The sequence below is a fragment of the Felis catus genome, chromosome E3 (genome assembly GCF_018350175.1).
Source record: "Felis catus isolate Fca126 chromosome E3, F.catus_Fca126_mat1.0, whole genome shotgun sequence".
Lineage (NCBI taxonomy): Eukaryota > Metazoa > Chordata > Mammalia > Carnivora > Felidae > Felis > Felis catus.
Window position 1 is genome coordinate 27,518,094 of NC_058383.1, and position 15,626 is coordinate 27,533,719.

Here is a 15,626-nt window from a genome sequence, read left to right on the forward strand (position 1 = left end):
GGTAGCTGTCAGTGCATATTTCAAAGAGCAGGCAGGAACTGACTCAGTCAGTTCCTGAGTCTTTCAGGACTCACTCTTTCAGGGTGCTGGTGCCCTTCCCACCAGGTTCCTGTGGAGTCCAGAATACGATCTGATTTCACAGATGCTCTCCTGAACCAGACCAAATTCTGTGCATTTGGGGGTGATGTGGAGGTGGGGCACCCTTTGGTCTAGACTCAGTGGCCTCCTTTCCATTAGTTCCCTAGACATTGCCTACTTTCTTTAGAGAGCAGATGGTTGGGGAAGGCATTTTCCAAGGAGACCCTGGGCCAGATCTTGCCAAACATGTGGCCAATCAGAGGAGGGAGGGCTTAGGAGTCATGGCCAGGCTCTGCCTTTCTGAGGTTCCAGCTCTGGGATTCTGTACTCACTCCTGGCTGTAGCATCTTGAGACACGGGGAAGGCTGCATTTCATTTAACCAACAGAACTGTATATTTGGCTCTCCGTCTGGAGAAAATACAGATTCACACATCAAATCAGATATAGAAGTCAATTCTGGATAGACTGAATATGTAAATGTGAAAAAGAAATAAGGAGAGACACTGTATGTATAACTCAGAATGGGGGAGACCTTCCTAAGCTAGACAGGAAGTCCAGAAGCTACAAAGTCAATGATTGAGAAGCTGCTTATTAAAAATATTGTTTTTTAAACCTGTTCAACCAAAGACCACATATAAACAAAAGGCAATGATAACTGGGATCGAACCTCTACAGTACACACGATTGACAGAGGGTTAGTATTCCTATTAGTGAACTGATAAGAATGAGGATAAATGAGTTTAAAATTGGGCAAAACACACAAAGAGGAACAGGTAATTTTTGAGCAGGAGGCCATTAAACATATGAACACTGCTCAACTTCACTGACAATAAGGAAAATGTACATTTTGACAATCGTGTGACAACATTCTTCCTCCGTCTCTGGCAAAACATTAGAAAGACAGACAGCCTCTGGTGCTGGGAAGGGTCTGGAGATTTGGGAAAGGCATGTGAGGCTGGCTGGAACTGCATACACTTTTCTACAATGTAATTCTAGCACTATTTATTAAGATTCAAAATATCTTTATCATTAGGGCCAGCAATTCCCTTTTTCTGAAGTACATATTCCAGAGACAAAAGCTGTACAGAGACTTATCTGTACAAGGACACATAACCACATTATAGCACTATTTGTAGTGTCCCCCTACAAGGAAAAGAAAAGAAAAATGCAAAAAGGAGATGGGGCAGAGTGGGGGGGGGGTGGGCAGGGAGAGAGAGGGAGGGGGGAAATGGGGAACATTCTGAATGTCTACAGAAGGAAAAAGGGTTAATGAAATATTGTAAACCTTGCTAGATAATATGAGGTAGTCATTTAAAGGGATGAATCAGATATTTAACAGAAAGTGCAGGTAACAGATTGATCTAGCTTAGTTCATGATACTGAAGGCAGGGGTTTGGAGCCAGGCCACTTGGGTTTGATTCAGCATTTATGGGCTTGAAAGGTAACTAACTTCACTGTGTCAGTTTCCTCACCTGTCGGCTGGGAAAACCAGTGGGGAGATTAGAAGAGTTCATTATGTAAACTGCTTAGACCATGCCTGGTAACTAACAAGCTTTAACAACTGTTGGCTATTACAATTCATAATGTGGGATTCCACTCTGGGTGACACAAGTAAAATAAAACAAAACAAAACAACACAAAACAAAACAGAACAAAAAACTGCCCATAGATGTAGATGTTCCTAGCGTTTGAATGAGAAAACAACCTGCAGGGGAGAGGGGCATGTAACAGAGGAAGGAGAGGTGGGACGTGAAGGGGGAGATTGGGCACTTCATCATTATATTCTTACCACTGAAATGTTACAACTAATATGGCTGATATTCAGCAGTTAGGCAAGCTCATGGCTACAGCAGCTGTTAAAATACTAAAATATTATTGTACCAGTTGGTATAGTATGTCCCCTACTATCCTAACCATCCTAGGCCCTTTCCTGGAGCCTACCCCGCCCTCCAGGCCTCCCCATGACCCAGCAGGTACAGAGTTAATGCCTTGGTTGCCCAGGGGGTCAACAGGGGTCCCCAGATCCTTGCTCCAGCCTAAGCTTAGATCACTTGTCTCACATAGTTGTATATTCTAAATATCACCCCTACAGACAGCAATATATTGCCTGTATAATTTTATTTTAAAAATCAGTAAACTATAACATGGAATAGAGTGTAGAAAGCCTACATTTCTGCATCTTGGTGGTAGTCACCAAAGCCAAGACTGACTTGTGTGATTTGCAAACTGCTACCTTCCCCTCCGCCCGTTTCTTACCAACAGTGATATTCAAATTACTCTCTACCTGAAGCTAGCATGGTAAATAATTGAACCTCTGAACGAATATTAAAGACTTAAAAAAAAACCACCTTAAATAGTACCTGCACAGGCTTTTACTGCAACCTACAGGGTGTCTTCCTCAAATTCACTGCTCAGAATCTCTTGAGCCCCAGAAGTCTTTTAGAATAATACCAGGAAATGAATACCTACCTGGTAATGCATTATAATTTCTAGGTCTGGCTGTGGATGGAAGCCAAGCCCAGGTTTGTACAAGTTGGAAAAGAATAAAATGTCCCTGGCTGCAAATAAATAGCAGTGCCAATAACAGATTATAATGTACTACATCCCCAGAAGTCGGGGAGGAGAGAATTGAGCAAAAAAAATTAGATAATCAGCCTAAAAGGGCAAAGCAAGTCCCTGTAAGCTGGCTCTATTATAGGAGGGACAGTGGGACACAGTGAGGAAGTTTCTGTTTAAAAGCAAGAGCAGTATCAATGGCAGACACTGTTTCAGCACTGAAAATATGTCCTAGGACTTCAGGGGATACTGTGACGGGACCCATTTTACAGATGTGGAGGCTGAGGTGCAGGGAAGTTAACTCTCTCGCCCACAGGTCTCAGACTCTGGTGAGCTGCCTGTGAAAGCAGGTGCCTCCATCCCTGAAATCCATTCTAGTCCCCTGAGCGAGGCATTTGTCTCCAGGAGATGCAGAGGCACAGAAATGATGAGAGAAGCAGGTCTCTAAGATGCTCTAGAATCAGGTTCATTTGCCAAAGCCCAAGTGAAAGACCAGCCTGTTTCCAGGTAAAGTGATTTCTAGCTCACGTCAAGTCTCAGTTAATTTGGGCTAATTCACGTGTGGATCTGGCAAGACTTAGTCCTTCCCCCAGGAGCACACACACCACTGCCTTGCTGGGGCCACATTCACGCGCTCTCCACCACTGCCTGTGCAGTGAATTTAGATGTGAAGATGCTGCGGGGGCGTCTGGGTGGCTCAGTGGGTTAAACATCCGACTGGATTTTGGCTCAGGTTGTGATCTCACGGTTGGGTTCTTTCGATCCCCAGCTAGGCTCTGCACTGACAGTGTGGAGTCTGCTTGGGATTATCTCTCACTCCCTCCGTCTCTGCCCCTCCCCCGCTCACACGCACTCTCTCTCAAAATAAATAAATGAACTTAAAAAAAAAAGTAAAAATGCTGTGTTGATGGTAGGAGTCCCCATGGTGCTCCTCCGTATTAGACCGACTGAAATAAAAGGGAGGGAAGGAAGATCTAAGGGGCAGCTGGAGCCCAGAAGAGATGCGCCCCAATTATATTTACACAGGGTCGTCGTTCTTCACCTTCTGAAAAGGAGGGCAATGGTTGGGGAAAATCTTATTGATATGCTCCAATTTTCTGGGAGAGGCTTTTTTGGTTTTTTTCCTGGGGACAGAGTTCTCCAAATTCTCAGAGGGATCTGTAGCCCAAAGGAGGTGAAAAACCCACCATCATGGGGTCTCTGAATCAAATGTTAGGACATTCATCTCCAGTCCTTTTAATCCACGCATATTTGTTGAGATCCCATTACTGGCAAGTTTCGCTCAGACACAAAGACTGCTGATGTTCCCTCTCTCGCGAAGCTTGTGAGTTAGGGAGACAGACACTTAATGATTCATCTGGTGGCTCATTAATACGATGGTGGTAAGAGCTTCAGAAAACAAGGGCAGAGTGCAGTGAGGATACATTTCTTGGTCTAGTCTGACTAGGGATAGATTCCCTGAGGCAGTGGAATTTAAGCTGAGCTCCAAAGCATGAACAGTTGGGAGGCAGGATAGAGTAAAGAGTGTTCTAAATTCTAGCCACTCAGAGTATGGTCTTAGAGTATCAGCATCACCTGGGACCTTGCTGGAAATGCAAAGTCTCAAGCCCCACCTGGGATCTAGCAAAACAAGAATCCGAACTTTTTAACAAGATCCCCAGTTGATTTGTATTTGCATTGAGGGTTGAGAAGTGCTGCTCTGAAGAGAAGAAATAGCATCTGAGGAACTAGAAGGGCATCAGGTGTTCCTGGGACTTAGGGAGAAAGAGGTGGCAGTGACGGTGGGAGAACTGACGCTGGAGAGAGGGGCAGACCACGTGGGATTCTTGTAGCCATGTTAAGCAAAAAAATAAAATAAGAAAAATAATTGAGGGCAAATAAACGATTATGCTTTGGGCAAGATCTTCTAAAACCCTAATTTGGCAGCTTGAGCTACAGGGTCGTAAAAATACAACCAGTGCTGAAAATAGCTAATGCTCGTAGTTACCCATCTCCCCGACAACACAGACTGTACGTCACCTCTGTTTCCTCATCTGTAAGATGGGGACAACAAACCCTCCACCGCAGGGTCACTGGGGTAGTTTAATGGAACACTGCCTATAATTCTCATATATCAAATCTGATGCACAGGAAGTATTTAATAGATGAGTTTACTTCTCACTGATCCGACAAATGTTTGTCCCGGCCCTTCAGTCTAAGCCCTGATACAGGAACTGAAGATGTCACAATGAACAAGAGGTGATCTATAGCCCCAGGGAGCTCAAAATCACTTTGGGGAAGCTGGGACTCCAACAGGTGATTTTGACAGATTGATGAGCAATATGACAGGGGAAGCAGGGGGCTGTGGGAGTGTACATGAGACAGATAACAGAGAATCCAGGAAGCTCAGGCAGGAAGGGATGTCTAGGGTGATGCTGAAGAATGAGTTGGAGTCAGCTAGCCCAGGAAGAGGGAGGTGAACATGAGAGACACTGAGAGGCATTTACAACATCCAGAACCAAAAAAGGTTTAGGTATTTAGAATATACAAGGAGCCCCTGTAAATTACGAAGAAAAGATAGGAAACCCAAGGGAAAGATCAAACAAACCAAAAAAAACTCATGAACAGACGATTCAGATATGGAGAAACCTGAGTAACTCTATGATATTGGAAGAGATGCTGCCACTCTTCAATAACTAGAGAAATGCAAATTAAAACGAGGTGCTCACCTACCCATCAGAATGGCAAAACATTAGACAGGTGGCCATTGCCGGGAAGCACGGAGCCAGGAACTCTCCTTTCTTCCTGGTGGGAGAGTGAACTGGCAAAACCATTTGGAAAAGCTAGCTGGCGAGACTTGGTGAACTTAGGTTAGTGTCTGCCCTGTTACCTATCAATCTGTCTCACCTATGTATACATCCCAGGGGAGTTGCCACATCGATTCATGAAGGGATGAGTCTGTACCTTGAAGTTTTTTTCTAACACCAAGAAGGCAACCCAGGTGTCCATCCTTAGGCCAGAACTGAATAACTAAAATGTGATAAATGAACGTGATTAAAGAAAACCATACAGCATGAGGAAGTCACAAGCTAAATATACAGAAAGAAATACAGACAGACCTTAAAACAGTGTTGAGTGAGGAAAGCCTCAGGATGAGATTTATAACATAACGCTGTTTATGTTAATTAAAAATACACTCACAATCAAAATAACTGTGTACTTTACAATGTTTACAAACATATATCAAACACGTGAACGAAGGAAATGATATTGGGAATGAGGTGTATAGGGAAAGAAAGAAATGAATAATAAAATAAAACAAGGGCCATCCCTTGACCAAATAGGATGATATTTCCTGAGCTACAGAATTTGATTAACTCAGGTCTAGGCTTCTAACAGTGTTTCAGGCAAAGGTAATAAGAATACGATTCCTAGAGGCAAAAGAAGATATGCTGCCTCCTGGACACAGAGAGAATACAGCAGAGCTGGAATAAAGAATGTAAGTCAGGGAGTTCCGGGGTAGGGAGAGGCCAGATCATGGAGGGTCCCCAAAACCATACTAAAAAATCACAATTTGCTCTTAGGATTACAGGGAGTCACTGAAGGATTACAAGTGACATGATTTTGTTTCTAATCTTGTTCTAAACTCCAGTAATGAGGGGAAAAGGCATTTATTTGTATTCATGTGGTTTATTTATCAAGTGTTAATAAAACAGGCTTTGGGCATCATAGCATCCAAATCATGGGCTTATAGTTTTCCCACTTTTTAAAATAAGTTTATTTTTTTTTAATGTTTATTTATTTTGAGAGAGAGAGAATTCCGCACATGTGTGGGAGAGGCAGAGACAGGAGAAAGAATCCCAAGCAGGCTCCATGCTGAATCCCAAGCTGGCTCACGTGACCTGAGAGATAGTGAGATCGCGACCTGAGCCAAAATCAAGAGTCAGGTGCTTAACCAACTGAGCCACCTAGGCGCCCCTCATTTTTTTAAAGTTGTTTTTATTTAAGTAATCTCTAGACCCAACATAGAGCTCAAACTCAAACCCCTGAGATCAAGAGTTGCACGCTCTTCCAACTGAGCCAGTCAGGCGCACTGATTTGTCCCACTTTTAAACCAATTATGACAGTCATTGACATCTTCACCAGGAGCAACCCACAGGAGGCAATGTAGAGTCACACGATGTGACCTTGAGGAAGGTCACCTAAACTCTGAACATGAAGTTTTTAGTTTCCTTATTATTAACAACAACAATAAAACAACACAAACACTTCCCACATTCAGTCACTACTGGAATTAAATAGGAATTAATTTTAAACCTTCACAATAACTTTATGAGATAGATATTAGTTAACGTTTTCTTTGAAGAAGAAACCAAAACGAAGACAGATGTTAAGCAACTTGCCCAAGGCCATTAACAGTTAAAAGATGCACAAGCTAAGGTTGAAACAGGCAATTCTGTTCATAGGCTGTTTTAAGAGTCTATTCTGTGAACCATACCTCATTGCGCTACAGTGCACACTTCAAAGTTTGCAGTTTTGAACGAGCTACTACATATAGCTTATTAGTATGTTGGAACCTAGAAATCTAAATCAAATGTTCTCTGGGCTATCCTGGATCTATACATGCATTTTGTTTGACGTGAATAGTTTAAAAATTATTTTTGTAGTAATAGTCTGTATTTTGCAATCTAAAGATCTTAAATAAAAATCAATAATTCTGGTTTCTTCAAAAGCAAAAATAAACTATTGGGGACTTCATCAAAATAAAAAAAACTTCTGCACAGTGAAGGAAATAGCAAAACTAAAAGGCAACCTGTGGAATGGGAGAAGATATTTGCAAATGACAAACATGATAAGGGGTTAGCATCCAAAATCTATAAGGAACTTATCAAACTCAACACCCAAAAAACAAATAATTCAGTTGATAAATGGGCAGAAGACATGAATACACATTTTTCCAAAGAAGACATCCAGATGGCCAACACACACATGAAAAGATGCTCAACATCACTCATCATCAGGGAAATGCAGAACAAAACACCTCATACCAGTCAGAGTGGCTAAAATTAACAACACAGGAAACAAAAGATGTTGACGAGGATGCAGACAACGGGAAACCCTCTTGCACTGTTGGTGGGGATGCAAATTGGTGCGGCCACTGTGGAAAACAGTATGGGGGCAGTGGTTCCTCAGAAAGTTAAAAATAGAACTATCCTATGATCTAGCAATTAAACTACTTGCTATTTACCCAAAGGATACAAAACTTGGTATTTACCTAAAGGATACAAAAATACTGATTCAAAGGATACATGCACCCTAATGTTTATAGCAGTATTATCAATAACAGCCAAATTTCATGAAAAGAGCCAAAATGTCCATTGACCTATGAATGGATAAAGAAGATGTGATACGTACACACAGTGGAATATTACTCAGCCATAAAAAAGAATGTAATCTTGCCATTTGCAAAAATGTGGATGGAGCGAGCTAGAGTGTATTATGCTAAGTGAAATAAGTCAATCGAAGACAAATACCATTTGATTTCACTCATATGTGTAATTTAAGGAACAAAACAAATAAACATAGTGGGGGGAAAAAGAAAAACAAACCGAGAAACAGACTCTTAACTACAGAGAACAAACTGATGGTTACCAGACAGTGGGGGAATGGGTGAAATCAGTGATGGGGAATAAGGAGGGTACTTGTGATGAGCCCTGGGTGTGACATGTAAGTGAGGAATCACTAAATTCTACACCTGAAACTAATACTGCTCTGTAAGTTAACTAATTTAATAAATTTAAATAAAATAAATACATTTAAATAAAAACTTGGGAAAAAAGGAATTCTGGTTTCTTGTGAAAAGCTGGAAAATTTGGCAAGACTGGTCTCCCACACTCTTCTAAAAAAAAATCAGTGGGAGCTGAGGAGCAGTTACCCATTTAGAGAAGGCAAGTGCTTTGCAATTTTCCACAGTCCCCACCCCTCCCTAATATACCCTAATGCACCAGCATCACTTACTTCATTTGCTTTAAATGCCTAGCCCTAACAGACTTTGATGTTACGACCCCGGCTGTGGGCAATACAAATGACCTAATCACTGACAGCACAGGGAAGTTCAGGATTTTAAAAATCCAAAGACCGACCTATCTCAAGAAGTGATGCCATATTAAACTCTTCCTGGAGATTTGCCTCCCAGATCTCCACTCTCTTTGGTTGTTTCCCCTTTGGCCTTAATTTCCTCTTTTATGTAATTGCCAAATGACTACAACAGCAGACACCATCAAGACGTGTGCCCTGGAATTGTTCCTTTAGAAGCTGAACACCAGGCTGAGCTTTTCCAATAACTCCCTATTCATTCAAATCTAATTACAAAATGATTTTTAATCATTGTAAAATAAATTCACTCTTCACGTCTGGAAATGTTAAAGCCCTAATTTAACAGCAGCAACAACAACGACAAAATACCTTCTAATGGATTTGCACTAAGAAACGGAATGTGGCCTGTGCTGTCAGATGTTCAATAATTTAACTGCAAATGAAGTGTGCAAAATACAATATTTGTGTCATAAACTACCCGGCTTGTCACATAATAGATTTTTGAAGAGTCACGTTTCACGACACTGAGCAATGTTATGTTGGAACAGTGGAGTAGCCAAATTGAGGTTTATAGGTTCCGTTTGCTTATGTAGAAAGGGATTGAATCTCACTCACCCAGGGGCAAGGAGCGCAGATATGCAATATTTCTCTGGATCCCGCCATTTGAAAGCAGTGGCTGGAATTCACCCATCCAACTGGATAATGTATAATTATACATATACATAAACATTATACATAATGTTCAAACTTCCCTATGTCATGAGATGTGGTTTGGACTAACTTTACATGTCAAAGGGATTTTGCAATTCTCTTGGTATCACTGACCATAGTAGGCAGAATAACCATGCCCCCCAAAGACACCCAGGTTTTAATCTTCTGGGATCTGTGAATATATAAGGCGAGGTGACCAAGGGGAATCAGGGTTGCAGAGAGAATTAAGTTGCTAGTCTGCTGACTTTAAGGCAGAGAGATTAGCCCAGATTCTCCAGATGGGCCCAATGTAATCACAAGGATCCTTAAAAGTAGAAGAGGGAGGCAGAGGGGGAAGTGATTATGGAAGACAGGGAAGGACTTAATCTTCCATTGCTGGCTTTCCAGATGCAGAATGGGGACCATGAGCCACAGAATACAAGTAGACACTAGAAGCTGGAGAAGGGCTGGGAAACAGACTCCTCCCCCAAAGCCTCGAGAAGAAAAACAGCCCTGTAGACACCTTGACTTTGGCCCAGTGAAATCTCCCTCGGACTTCTCACCTGCAGAACTGTACGATAATAAATATGCATTGTTTAAGTCACATGACTGAAGGCAATCTGTTACAACAGCAAGAGAAAACTAATATGCCGAGGCTAGCACCACCTCCGTAGGAAGAATAATGGCAGCAGGACTGGCACACAGGCTGCTTCTACTCAAAATTAGTAGTCTGGGACACAAACAAAGAACGTCACCATTATTTCCCCAATTTTGTGAGGCACATTTGTTTTTTAAATTTTAACATTTCTCAAATCAGGGTGTGCCTCACAATTGAAACATACAGTTAATAGTGTTTCCCACCCCGCCCCCACCCCGAGAAAATTGAAAGCTGTTATTAAAAAGATTGTACGCTTTACGATCTCCGGCACCTTAAAATCATATAAAAAGTAGTCATTTCAAGAAGCGAGCGGGTGGAAAGCAATCCCACGAGCATGATGGAGTACATTGTCAGTGTGAAACATGTTGCGAGGCACTGAGGTGGGCTGGACAGGGAGAGAGAGCCGCTCCTCTCTCCAAGATTCTCACAGATAAACAGAACAACGGCCAGTGTGTGATAAATCACACTAAAATACCGGTGTTATGATTAAAGCTCCAAATACATAACGCTACAAAGTCAGGCACACACCTGGCTAGCTCACCTCCAAGTTCCCTGTATCTAGCCCAGGGCCTGGCACAGAGAAGGCTGGAGTGACTATATAAGTATTGACTATATAAGTCAATATAAGATTGACTATATAAGTATTTTACATGCTTTCCCTCATGTTTCTACCAGATGGATTATATCATCTCACTATCTTATTGCTGAGGAAACTGAGGCTTACAGAGAATACTTAATTTGCCCAAAGTCACAGAGCTAACAGCTCGGGCCAGGTTTTCTCAGCCTCAGCACTAGTGACACTTTGGGCTGAGTAATTCTTTGTTGTGAGGGACTGCCCTGGGCATCGCACAACGTTCAGCAGCATCCTTGGCCTCTAGCACTGCAAGTCAGTAGACCACTCCCCTCCACATGTGACAGCCAAAAACGTCTCCAGATGTTGACGAATGTCCCCCAGGGGGAGAGGAGCAAAAATTATCCGCAGCTGAGAACTACTAGCTTCGGAAAAGGGACATCAACATTAAATGATGTGTGGACTTGAAATATGCCCACAAAGTCTTTGATACTCTTCCTTAAAAAAATTTTTTTAATGTTTATTTATTATTGAGAGAGAGAGAGACAGAGCATGAGCATGGGAGGGGCAGAGAGAAGAGGAGACACAGAATCCAAAGCAGGCTCCAGGCTCTGAGCTGTCAGCACAGAGCCTGACGTGGGGCCTGAACCCACAAACTGTGAGATCATCACCCTAAGCCGAAGTTGGACACTCAACCAAGAGAGCCACCCAGGCACCCCTTTAAGTTTATTTTTATTTATTTTGAGAGAGAGAGAGAGAGAGAGAGAGAGAGAGACAGACTGTGAGCAGGGGAGGGGCAGAGATAAGAGGAGACACAGAATCTGAAGCAGGCTCCAGGCTCTGAGCTGTCAGCACAGAGCCTGGCGTGGGGCTTGAACTCACAAACCTACAGATCATGACCTGAGCTGAAGTCAGACGCTTAACCGACTGAGCCACCCAGGCACCCTGATACTCTTCCTTTAAAGAGTTGAAGCATAATTCCTATTTTCTTGAGAATGAGAAGAACTTAGCGACTTGTTTCTAATAAGCAGAATATGGTAGATACAATAGGGATGTGTAAGATTAGGTCACAGGAGGTATTTTGGCCTCTTCTTTGTTTTCTCTCTTGAATTGTTTTTCTCAGGGGAAGTCACAAGAACACAAAAGCAGCCCTGTGGAGAAGTCTACAGGGTGAGGACTGAGGCTTCCTGCCTGCAGCCAGTAATGAGCTGAGGCATCTTAGTCAACTGCTATGGAGTACGCCATCTTGGAATCAGCTCCTCCAGCCCCAGTCAAGCCTTCAGATGACTGATGCCCCAGCTGACATCTTAACTACCATTTCATGAAAGACTCTGAGCCAGACCCACCGAGCTAAGGCACTCCTGGATTCCTGACCTCGGAAACCAGTTGAGATATTTTAAATGGTTTTTTTTTTAAGCTTTTAACTGTTTGTTCCACAGCAGTAGATAACCAACACAAAGTGACTGACATGTTGAGGGAAGGAGTAAATGTTCTACCACTGGATATGCATGGCAGAGGGGAGGAGAGACTGGAAATGTCAAGTTGCAAAGGTCCTTGAAGTGCACGCTCAGAAATCTGACCTCCATTCTGATGAGACTTGCTTGGGCCACCACAGGGCAGTAAGACTTGTGCATTTTTCACATCTAATAACACAAAAGTGGCATTCTTCTGTTTAGGTCTCTCAGTGGTCTCTCATTGCTTTGAGCAGAAAGGACAAATGCTAAGTAAAGCAGAGAGGGCCTTCAGTTTTCTTTCTCTTCCCTTCTTTCCTCTTTTTCTTTCAGCCTGATCTTTTGCCACTCTGTTGTGGCACTGTCCGCATCCCAATGCACACACATACACTGCAAATACTCCTTCTACCCCAAATACTTTGGTTTCTTAGAGATACTATGTTCTCTTAAGCTTTTATAGGCTTGCCCTTGTCCTGGGTACTATCCCTCATCTCTGCCTTTTGGACTACCTGGACTAACTATCCCTTTTTTTGGAAGCCTTTCTTTTCCCCCCCAGTTTGGGAAGGTGCCTCCCATTTACTCCCACCCTCTCACAGGTTAGTATGGGCAGATGTCATTGCACTCACAGGATTTTTCTGGTCTAAATGGACTCTTCTCATTTGTCTATTTCAGCAACTCTTTCCCCACCTAGACTTGAGCTCCACAAGAATTCACTGGTTGCACTTGCTTATTTTTTAATCTCTGAAGACAGCAGGTGTCTAATAAATGTTTGAACAAATGAACGAATACATGATTGAGTTGTTGATGACTGCTACACCTGCAGACGTCCAGACTTCTCTGTAGTTTGGTAGCTGGGTGATTTGTCTTGGAAGGGTTCTGAAGAAAAATAAGTCCAGCATTAAGGGGTCTTATCTTGCCCTATGGATGGATGTACCTCGTGTTTGAGCTGGACATAAACACGGATATAGCAATAGTGGGTCTCACTCTCCTCCACAAATCACTGGACCTGTTCCCCTCAGAGCGGACCAAGAGGCATTACCCTCACTTTGAAACATGACCTAATTTCACTGACTCATGGGCAGAAACCCTGAGATGCTGGTCCCTTTTGACCAATGTCCCCAATCTTTTCTCATACGACAGGGTAAAAAAAAAAGTATCCATAACCCTGATCATTTTCAAACAAGTGTGTTCCTGTTAACTGTTTGGAGCCCATTAACTATGTGAGGACTGACTGTTTTAGGGGGGATTGGGTTTGGCTTGGACACAAGCTGGGGCAGAGCTGAGAATGTGAAGTGCCTCAGGTATATTAGTGCAAAATGGTGAGGCGGAAATTTGAGAATTATGTGGAACAGAGGTCAGCAAACTACAGTCCACAAGCCAAATCCAGCTCTATTTTTTATGGCCCCTGAGCCAGGAATGGTTGTTATAGTTTTTAATGGTTATATTTTAAATGGTTAGATAAGTGCCTATGTGATACCTTTGATTTTGCCTCTTGGCTTGCAAAGCCTAAAATGTTTATTATACATGGCCATTTAAGAAAAAGTTTGCTGATCCCTGGTGTATAATAAGAGAGAAAGACTTTCTCAGAGATGGAATCTGGTGAACAGACATGTCTACTTGGAGTTTTAAGTTCTTCTGTATCCCCTAGGGAATCCGTCTCACCTCTAGATTGGCCATTAAAACTTACCAGTCACCTGTCCTTTGGTGGGCAGGAAACACAGAGGGGACTCGATGTATGCATCTGACAACAGGGAGAGGGCACGCAGAAGCAGAGGCTGGGGTCCCAGAGAGAAGCCATCGACCGGTCACTTAGGGCCTCCCTGTTACTGTTTTTAGGGTCTCAGGTCAGGTGTGAGAGTAACGGTACAACCCCATCCCCCTTCTTCTCTTCCTACTGCCTAAACCAGCTCCAGCCTGCTGGGTCTAACTGGTGCTGTCCTCTGTGAGGGCACATCCCCCCCTTTACTTAATCACGGGGTCCCCTCCTCTCCCAGCAGCCCATCAGCCAGAGTGCCTGGCCACTTCTCAAAGAGAGCCCTCTTACCCATCAGGGGACGATAATGCCCAGCAATCATTTTGGCTTTTCCAGACTTAATGTTCTCTCTCCTCAGGTCCTTCCTGCCCCAATGGGAAGCGTAAGGATGCTATTTTAAGACATCCTTTTGTACCAAAATACCACTTTGAGACACTCATGTCTTTCCTTCCAATAATCTCTTTTGTTTAAAGCATAAAGAACTTGTCAGGCGGGGCAAGCCGTAGCTTCCTATGGGAAAGGAGCCAAAGGGCAGTGTGGAGGTTGTCACAGTATTCCTGCTGCCCCAGGGCATCAGTGCTTTCTACCTCATAATGCTGAGGGCAGTGGACGCCCTTTGTCTTCTCCAGTCTCTCATTCTCATCTTCACAGACTGGAAACCACAGGGAGAGGTCACCAGGGACCCAGGCTCCATGTGACGAGCACCGGGGTGAGAAAGGACAGGCTAATGATGGCCAAGTCGGCACTCAGCCTGGCCACAGGGAAAGAGCTGGAGAACACGAAGGGAAGAGAGAAGAAAAGGCAGTGGAAAGAGTTTTTCCCACCATGGCAAAAATAATTGGGACTACATCTGAGGTGGGTGTCTGCTGACATCATACAAATGACCAGATATTTGGGAGAATGAGTTATTTCCCCCCCTGAAAGCCCCTAAGGTTTTAGGTCTGATTTCTATCACTGTATTCTGCTTTTCTCATGATAGCTAATATTTACTGAATGCTAACTATGTATCCTTTACAATGCTAATCAATTTACAAGATTCAGCTCATTTACTGCAGATGACAATCCTGCAGTGTAGTAAGTACTGACTGTCACTCCATATTTACAGAAGAGGAAGCTAAAGCTCAGAGAGGTTAAGCCACTTGCCCACCATCACACAGCTCATGAGTGGCAGAGCTGGGACACAGCCAGGCCTGACCCCAGAACCTGAGCTTATCATAACCTCTCCCTTAGATCAGCTCTCCCACGGACCTTGCCTCCAGGATCTTTTCTCCCATGCCAGCCGGGCACCAGCATATGGTTTGGAGAAGCCAACTCCCGTAGACAGCTGTCTAGATGGTGTTGATGTTATAAATGGTATTATAAAAAATAAGGATAAGGCTTATAAATCAGGCAAAGGGAAGTTATGATTCTTGTGGACACTCTAATCTATCTTCCTATAATTGCCTGTATATGAAATGCCTGCATGAGGTTATCGGAGTATTCCCCGAATCGCCTGTGAAGGGAAGATTGCAATTTTAGCAACCCTTGTTACACAAACCAAAGCAATCTGTTCTACTTTGACACTCTGACACCCATGGCTGGCAAACGGGATGGAGGTAGGGACGGACAGGAGTTTGTGTACATTCCTGTACCAATGGGAAGTATAAAGGGTTAACCGTGAAACATCATCCGTGCAGATGATGCTCTGGCCTCTCACCAGGCTAAGGAAGCAATCTTTGGGATACTTACGGAGAAAACCACAGCTTCCCTTCTTTAAACCATCTTTAACCTTTAGTTCTAGAAACCCTAATTAA

The 15,626-nt window shown here is 43.2% G+C and overlaps 2 long non-coding RNA genes across 4 annotated transcripts in view; both read right to left on the reverse strand.

Annotated features, from left to right (window-relative positions):
* LOC109495264 overlaps positions 1-15,626 on the reverse strand; it is a 251,102-nt gene that overhangs the window by 125,180 nt on the left and 110,296 nt on the right. The window lies entirely within an intron of this gene.
* Positions 11,492-14,376, reverse strand: LOC109495265. Its single transcript, XR_002150593.2, has 3 exons — positions 14,125-14,376; positions 13,768-13,906; positions 11,492-12,956 (listed from the first exon to the last, which is right to left on the reverse strand). It is a non-coding gene; the product is annotated as an uncharacterized LOC109495265 (long non-coding RNA).